An 8,942-nucleotide genomic window follows, 5' to 3' on the forward strand; every position below is an offset into this window, starting at 1 on the left:
TGAATTTCTGCATCTTTACTTTTTCTGAGTCCTCTCATTCCTTCTCCATTGAGGTAGCAGTAAACACTACCTTCACAAAAAAATAATTTTAATGTGGGTGGGATACTGTCCAAGAATGAAACCAAAGAAAAGCTCACTGCTAGCAAAGCATACTTTAAAAAAAGATGAAATAACAGAGAAGCTAGAAGAAAGAGGAGCAAAGGAAAGCATGATCAGTGCTGTGATGTCAGTAAGGGAAGTGTGAAGGTGAAAGACTTTGCGAATAGCACATTTATTGTTCTGCTGAGATCAAAAGCAAAACCTTTTCAAAGAATTATGTCATTTAATAACAGCTCACAATCACTTCTGAAGAAGTCAAACCCATCCTTTCCAGTGGGTTAGGTGTTATTACTTGCTCTCTACAAAAAAATGAAGACAGGTCAGAGGGCTTCATGTTCTCAATCCAGATGAAGAGACATGAGCACCAGCCTTTCAGTCAGCCAAGGTCTGCCCTTGGACCTTTGAGAGAGGAGAGAGATGTTGGGATGCTTACCTGAGTCTTCTCACCCTTGGATCAATCCCAGCTTTGCACTTGCTCTGAAGGTGACAGCCTTAGCACTGGCTAAAGCTGCTGTGTACACAACTCACTCTCCACATAGCATTAGCAAGTGCAACCTAGTTACCCTAAAGAACTGATTTATGACCATCCTTTCATTAACGTGAGCCACACTGCTCAAGTCCTTCTAATTAAATGAGAGTAGTCATGCGGACAACTATCTTACCCAGAGAAATCAGCACTTTGCATTGTTCAAATTACTTCCTCTTCTGTCTTCTGCTTGGTGGCCAAGCATAGCAACAATGGCTAGTGATACCATAAGAACTCAAAAGCCCTGAATAAAACTACCGAGTCCCAAAGACACAATAATGCTGCAGACATTCAAGTCCTCTCTGTCATTGCCAGGCTGGCGCCAGAAGTCATTTACTCTCTTAAGTAGCCTATTCATCTTCATGTCCCCTTCTTACTGCTCCCTGTCATAATGCAGTACAAATTCTTATTCTCTGATTAATTGTAATAGCATAAATATATCACTGGACAAGAAGTTCCACCCTTCTTAAGGTAGCATACCTACAAAGATATGAAAATAATTTCTCCTAGGCTAAATGTTAACTTCTATTTCTGCCTGTGTCTGCTGGTTATTGCTCATATGATAATGAAGTTCCTGTTTTCAAAAGGAAAACAGAAAAGGAGGGAAACAAAAATATATTCTGTATGTCTAACTAGCCTAGAAGAAAAATGATGCTTTTCAAGCTTTTCCTGTGCCAAATGATACTGGGAAATATCTAGTAAGAAGTCTGTGTCTAGAAAATTTATTTTTACAAATTGTCAGGAAGGATTAACACAGGACACAAATACCATGCGTGTGCAGTCAGAGCTAGATTGACAGAGGACTTAAGCTCTGAAGAGCTCAGAGGAAGAGATTTGAACTAATGTGGTAGTATTCATTGGAATAAGCAAAGAGCATGGACATGAAGAGATAGTATGGTTCAACTGATATATAGTAATTCCTTCAACTGCTGGGACTTGGTAATATGTTTGAGCATTTTGGCAGTAGGGGTGATTCTGTCAGCAATTGAAATCAGCAAAATGGTTGGTTATGCCAGTGGTGGGATAACCTAGGTGCTGGAGTGAGGTGCTCAAAAGGCATTTGGGGTTTTTGTATTCCTTCAGAGTACAGCAAACTGACTGATTGATCTCTCTACATTTTCTATGTTGTTATTAATAGGATTAATATTTCTCCTTGAGGCTCATTTTTTAATTAGCTAGACAATAGCTGTAAAGGCACTACATAAATAGGATACAATAGTCTGGTATGGTTATGCGCAGAAGTAGTTCAAAAGCTTATTTTCTTTCTCACAAGAAATTCTAAATTTCAAAATATGGTTGCATCCCAAATGTGGGAAAAAGACAAAATGTTTTTTTCAAAAGTGAAATTTAAAAAATACTTTCAGTTGAAAGTTCTATAACATTTTGCGGGTATATAAACATCCAGAAGAGATATTCAGCTTTCCAGAATACATCAAACATCTCTTGTTACCTCCTCTAAATATTACAGTTCAGCTTTATGTAATGGAAGTAAGTCCAGTTTGAAGTACTAAGCAGGATAAAAATCATCATCCCTGACTTAATTGTTTGTAAATGAACTTTAAGAGAAAGCACCAAATGTATTGGGATGACAGTGGACACACATGGCTTGTAGACCATGAGGATCTATTCAAATTAAACTAGGCAGATTTCAGCTCAAAAGCATTATGGTCTATAAATAAATATTTATTAAATTAGCCTTTCTTTTCCTAGCCCTATTTTGAGATTGCATTGGACATGAACACACAACTTAAAATATGGCCTCCATTCCTGTAAATTTCAAAGCCTGGTAGTTGTTGAGGACCCTCTACAGAAATAAAGCACTCCCAGTATGACACCATCACATTTGTGCAACATTGATACCTCCCCACATCCCATGGAAAAATACACCCTTCCAATTCCAGGAAGGATCAGTCAGGAGATCATAACTGAGGATTTACTTTGGGCCAATAACTGAGAGATTTCAATGCATTTTGAAGCCACTTTTTTTCACTGTACCTGGATGTTCTTCCTAGAATACTTCAGTTGCAAGTATTTTGGTTTCCATCTCACACAAAATCATCGTATAGTTCATCTGTGAAATGCTGGGAAGTTAAAATCCTGCATATTGCACCACATGAAACAATTAACTATCTAAGATGTCAAAGGATGTTTTGGCCTCCTGGTAGGCACAGTCCTCAGTGAAGTATGTTCCCAGAAATTAAGTGAGTGATAGCATCACGTTTGTTGTAATTTAAGGAAAGACTAATCAGAAACACAGCAACAAGCTTGAATGCAGCAGGAAATCACAAATACATGCACAAGAGCTATCTGTGGTCCCAGGGTAGCTTTGCTGAAAAAGCAAGGAAGGCTGATACCAAATGGTATTACCTTCTCATAAATGGTGTTGTGAATAGATGACAAACACCACCTGAACAAAATTACCTTTATTTAGCATACAGAACATGATATTTTAGCTGCATGCATCTTCAACGCCTTTAATCTCCACTTAAAAGCCAAATGGCAGGTAGCAAAAAAAAAAAGAAAATAATACTAAAAATGGAACAGCTTATATAGTTGCATTTTCCCATCTCCTGCTGATGCTATTATAAATACGAGGTCCCTCTAGGTTCATCTTTACTGATCTTCTCATGTGCCTTAAAGACTAATGAGACACAATGAAAACCTGAGACATCTCACACACATGTCTGTGAATGTAGTTCCTTTGCAGATATTAACTTTATCGGCAGGAATCCAAGAGAGCTTTGGCCAAGCCAGGAACAGCAAAAGGAAAAATGTGCCAGTCATTACTGACTTCCAGCTCTCCAATGTGTCAGTCTCATTTGTGACAAGAAAAATTATTCCCCTTTTCACTCTGCCCACTTCTCAAACACTTTCTCAGAAGATGATCCAAAAGAAGCATGTTTTGGTTATGCGGACAGGCTGGATAAGGTTTATATGGATTTATATAGGAAGAAAGAAGCTAGAAATGGCAGTCTCATCCAAAAACTCACCTGTTCCCTAGCTCTGAACAGCTGATTACACCACAGCTCATCTCTGTATGTATATTTTTGCATTGTGTTTTCACTTGCTGAGCATTTTATGAAATGCTATTTATCTTGGTCTGCCACTTCAAGCAACCTGTGCTGCTCACCTGCTTGCAAGCCCAGCATTTCCCTCAGTCTTACAGATAAATCACTGTACAAGAAAGAAAACTAAAGCTGTCAAAAGTTCTAGACGCTATGCTCAGCAACAGTCTGGATATTCCCACTCTGTAGAAATTGATAGCAAACATTTGCCGTCAACAGCTTCAGCCTGAGCACATGAAGAAAGTGAACCATCACGTGAAATAGCGTCAAGAAAAGTACAAGAAAGTTTGTTGACTTTATTTGAAAGGTAAATATGATCTAATTTGCCTTGTAAACACCTTTTTTTTTTTAATCAAGTTTCACAGAATAGCTTCTGGGCAGAGGAGCATGAAGTTCTCGGAATCGTTTCCAGTCAGTGATGATGTGGTTGAATGGAAGCCCCACAGTGAAGCGTACAAGATTCATGTTTACTGGTTCTGGGAAAGCTGATGTCAAGTCATCTACCACTAAACACTAAGAACCCCATTGTTCATTCCCAACAAATTATGCTTTATGCAGAAATGCCATGGTAGGGGCAGAGTATACAGAACAAAGCTTATTTTTAAATCATGCTAATGTGTGCACTGTTTTCAGGTAGAAATCCATCCTATTCTGACATCACTGGCATTTGGGTTAACTAGAGTACTTGACAGTGTTTCATGATCTCTAATGTAAAAATCCTGAAAGGTGTGTTGACTTCCATGGAAGGTAGACGTTTGAATACCTTTGCAATTTTCAACCTCAGAATAAACACCTACCACGAGATCTGGGGTTTTATGTCTTCCAGTCTGTGAAGGCTGCACATAGCAAAGAAAGACTTTACGATGCTATAGCCTGAACTGTTGTTTCAGATGCTAAAACTTTAAGTCACAATCCCAAGACTACACCTTTTCTGCCAAGAAAAACATAAAAACAAGTATATTTCAAACAGTGATATAACAGAGAGTTACAGACGTTTATCACCAACCTTGAGATTGCATTTATCAGTGAGTTTCCATCAGCCTTTGAGATGCCTTGTGGTCTCCCTGTGGGCATGCTGGCTTCTCTAGGGCACCAGGACTGCTTCTCCCAGGAGCAGCAATCATGGCTGTGTGTCCTGGGACTCCCTGATCTCAGTGTGTGTTTGGTGTTTGATGGAGATTTTGCAGCACAAAGTGACAGGCTTTGTGCCTCTTTTCTTCTCTTTCTGAGTTTCCATCAGCCTTTGAGATGCCTTGTGGTCTCCCTGTGGGCATGCTGGCTTCTCTAGGGCACCAGGACTGCTTCTCCCAGGAGCAGCAATCATGGCTGTGTGTCCTGGGACTCCCTGATCTCAGTGTGTGTTTGGTGTTTGATGGAGATTTTGCAGCACAAAGTGACAGGCTTTGTGCCTCTTTTCTTCTCTTTCCAATCTCTTCTTCCACAATATCTCTGAGCCTGGGGAAACAACCTCATACAAACAACATGCAGCTTTGTAACACCACTGCTCTTTTGGTTTTTTTTCCCAAATAAAGGAGAAAAGGCAAGTGATGATAGGAGACAATAAATGAATAAAAAAGGAAAGGATGAAGTGTGAGGGTTGAGAGCTCAGAAATGTATCATGAGGACCCCAGAGAGGGACACAGAGCAGAGCACACCACTCCCGGAGGGCTGCTGGGTGTTGAGCCAAGCAGGGTGCCCTGCTTGGCCATCTAGGCATGGAAGCAAGCCCCACAGTCAGAGCGCCCCCTCTCCTGAGCTCCATCCTTCTGGTGGCAGAGGTGGATGGAGTGGCCAGAGCCAGGAGGATGTCAGCAAGCAGGTCCTGTGATTTACTGGGGCTTTGGATGGGTGAAGCAGGTGACTGCAAGAGTGCCAATTGCTTCCCATCCCAGGTCTGAGAGGTCCTGGGAGACCAGCAGCCCAGAGCAGATTACTGCAGGGCACAGTAGAGGGTTGCAGTCACAGCAAAACCCTTGGCAGATATGGAGGAAAGAGTCGGTCAGTATTCCTCACACCAGCCTACTCCAGGAAGAGTGCCTGCAAGGCCTGGAGCAGAGAGGTTGGACCCAGCTGTGTGTGCAGATCGGTGGCCCTGCTCTTCCTCCAGGACACCAACCCTGGGCCTCTGCAGCGCCACACTCATGTCCAGGGCCTTGCCAGGGTCATGGCAGGGTACAGGTTGCTGCAGCAGGACCATGGCAGGGACAGGACTAATGGGTGATTACCGGCACTCTTCTCAGAGGGGCAGGGATGGAGCAGCCCTGCCTACCCCTGCACTGCTCTGACAACCCTTCCTGGGGCTTATTCCACTCCAGGGCCAGTTTTCCTGCCTTAGCATCACATGGCCAGTGAAGCACCAGAAGGTCCCAGGACCCCAGAGGATGTCTACGTGGGTACAATTCAACTGTGTCTGTATTTCTGCATTGTATTTTGGGTCCTTTTTCCCTTGGTTTTTCAGACTGAGCTAGAGGGACTGGACAAAACCTCTCTAAAAGCCTAGTTCCTTGCTTAAGCTTGTGTTTGCTGAATGGTCACCTACTGTATGCTAGGTCAACAAAAATAAATTTGACACACTGTGGTTTTCTGGAGTCTTCTTGTCAGGGGCAAATAGTAAGAGATAATAAGGCTATCTCAGGGAAAAGGAGAATAATGGTTTGGAACACAAACACACAGGAAGCACAAATAAGTACACCCTTCCACCATTCAGGTTTTTTCCTGTTTTTCTGTAAACTCTTTCACTAGATACAGCCTTCCTCATGGCCACACTACATAGGATACGCCTTTTTCTCTTCCTAAACAAAATTGTTCAGCTGAGACTCATGTACAAGGTGTCCCTGGCCTTTTCCTTATACATTTGAATCCTGAAATTGTTGTATGCTTTGGAAAATCTTTCCCAGTAGTACTGTCAACTTCACCACTCTCATGTTTTCAAGCTAAATTTAATCTTGCATTCATGATACGAATTGTTTTCTGAAACATCTTATCCTCAGTAACTATTGTTGCAATGAGAGTGATGTACAAATACCTCTCTGGATCTGGTTCCATTGTTAAACGCTCTGGAAATCCTGCTTGTAATTTCAAGGTTATATTGAAGCTGCAAGTCACAATCTATAACTGAAAAATAATGAAAAATAACCATTGGCCAAGCTCTGTTTGGTAATTTGTTATGATTTATAATCAGTTTCAAATAGCACTGGCCTTAGGTAAATAAAAATGTATGGTTTTGTTTATTTCTATGACTAAGATTAAATCTTTTTTTTTCCCCTAAGTATTTTCATACCTGTTTTGTTAATTCATAAACTACTGTGATTATTTGTTTTGTCCACACTGTTTAAAAGGACTACATCAACATATGCCTCAAAATCCACCAGGATGATTTACTCTCACATCTGAAATATCTAATTAATTCCTTCTATTTCTCAATTTTTTTCAATAATTACATCTGAGATCATCAGGATGGTACTCTCAAGAAGCTACATTAGGTACATATGTCTCTTTACAATTCAGCACCCTAATATTGATAGAGAACACAAACTGCTGAATATTTTCTGGTGTTTTACTTAGGTTTTGTTCTAACTTTTCTTCAAGTATGTTATTATTTGTGTTACATGGCATTTACAGTGTTGTTTGTCCAGCTTCAGCCCAGAAGCACAGTTTCTTTCCACGTCTGCTCCGAGCCAGTGTTTTTCATCAGATGTAAATGTCATCTGTGTAAATCTTACTAACCTGAAAGGCATGAAAAATTTATCACATTTTTCCTCAGTTGCCAAACGCAACCTAAATAGACATCTGAAAAATCAGTGCAGCTCACAAAGGTTTCACAGGTATTTAAAATACCTGCTCTTATCTTTTTCCTAATATGAACACCTGCCAGGAGCCCTGTGATGTACTAAGGACAAAGAGGTATTTGTCACTGTCCGTATCTCCCCTGGGTAGTGTAACAGACCTGTTTTGTTTCTTCAGGACTACCTATGGACAATCAAGGGGTTTCATCCATGTTTTCTGTAACTTCAAGAACTACTCCATCCGTCCCTCCACTCACCTGAGTAATGAGGGTATCCAGCTCCTTTAAGCATGGCCTTACAACATGAAGGGCTCGCATAGCTATGAGGATTGTTGGGCAATTCAACTCCTTCCTTCATTAGTTAATATCCATGAGCAACTGATTCACTGGAAAATTGTTCCAAATTCTTTCCCAGTTTTTTTGCTCATATTCTTACACAGGATCTCAATTCTTAAATCACCTCGATGCTTTGAAGGGCATAGAACTTGTCCTTTTTTTCCATCTATTATGAATTTGTACATTCATTTCTCATATATATTCATTTCTCTTCTGTGGGGTTAGCCTTGTGATTTTAAGCTCTGTGTGTCAACTGTCTTCTTTTCCACTCCCTGTAGATTTTATTTTAATTACATTATTTTTGGCAGCATGCTAGTTGATGGGTCAGCTGAAAAACAATACTACACTGTTTAATCCCAAATATGTCCACTGCCTCTGTGCCCTTTGCTCCTGTAAGAAATACCAAGATTACCTCTATGTTTTATATTCTCTATGCCTTTTCCTTCTTAGTGTGTTTTCCTAGTTTGTTTCCAGAAGTCTTCCAAAAGCAAGCTGATGTAAAAAATATTTCTTTTTTATTTCCTTCCTCTTCAGTGGCAGATATTGCCTGCAGATCTTCAGTGCAATGCTATCTAAATCCCCTTCAATTTATTTTCTAAACTTCTTATAAAATCTCAGTGCCAGTGGGACTCTCTTAGCCCCTTTCTCCTATCTGGACTATCCAGTCCAGTGATCTCCTGATGCTTAAGGCATCTGTTATGAATTGTGTCCCATTCCAAACAGATGTGTAACCTCAACAGCTTTGCAACCTCCCAGAGGCTTATTCCTTAAACACCCCTTTCTCAACATGTATCAGTCACAGGCTCTGGCTCCACAGGATCGCTGTAGCTGCCAAGAACATCTAGAGAACCTCAGAGATCATGTACTTTCAACCATCCCTATGCCAAATTCCTTTCATCTCGATCTGACATTCTTACTGTCCCTACCCACAGCTGGAATGGCACATGAGAGGAGTGACACAAAAAAAATCAACTCTCCTTCCAGGCAAATAGCAACATTCCTGCCTTCTGCAATTCTCAGGTTAGTCTCCCAAGACTCGAGGAAGGCAGCCAAACCTTAGCTGTGGCTGATAGCCAAGGGGCAAGTCTGTGCCAGCATGACGAAAGCAACCACAGCTTCACCTCAGCTGTAA

This window comes from Eurypyga helias, unplaced genomic scaffold, assembly GCF_000690775.1.
Source record: "Eurypyga helias isolate BGI_N326 unplaced genomic scaffold, ASM69077v1 scaffold5497, whole genome shotgun sequence".
Classification (NCBI taxonomy): Eukaryota; Metazoa; Chordata; class Aves; order Eurypygiformes; family Eurypygidae; genus Eurypyga; species Eurypyga helias.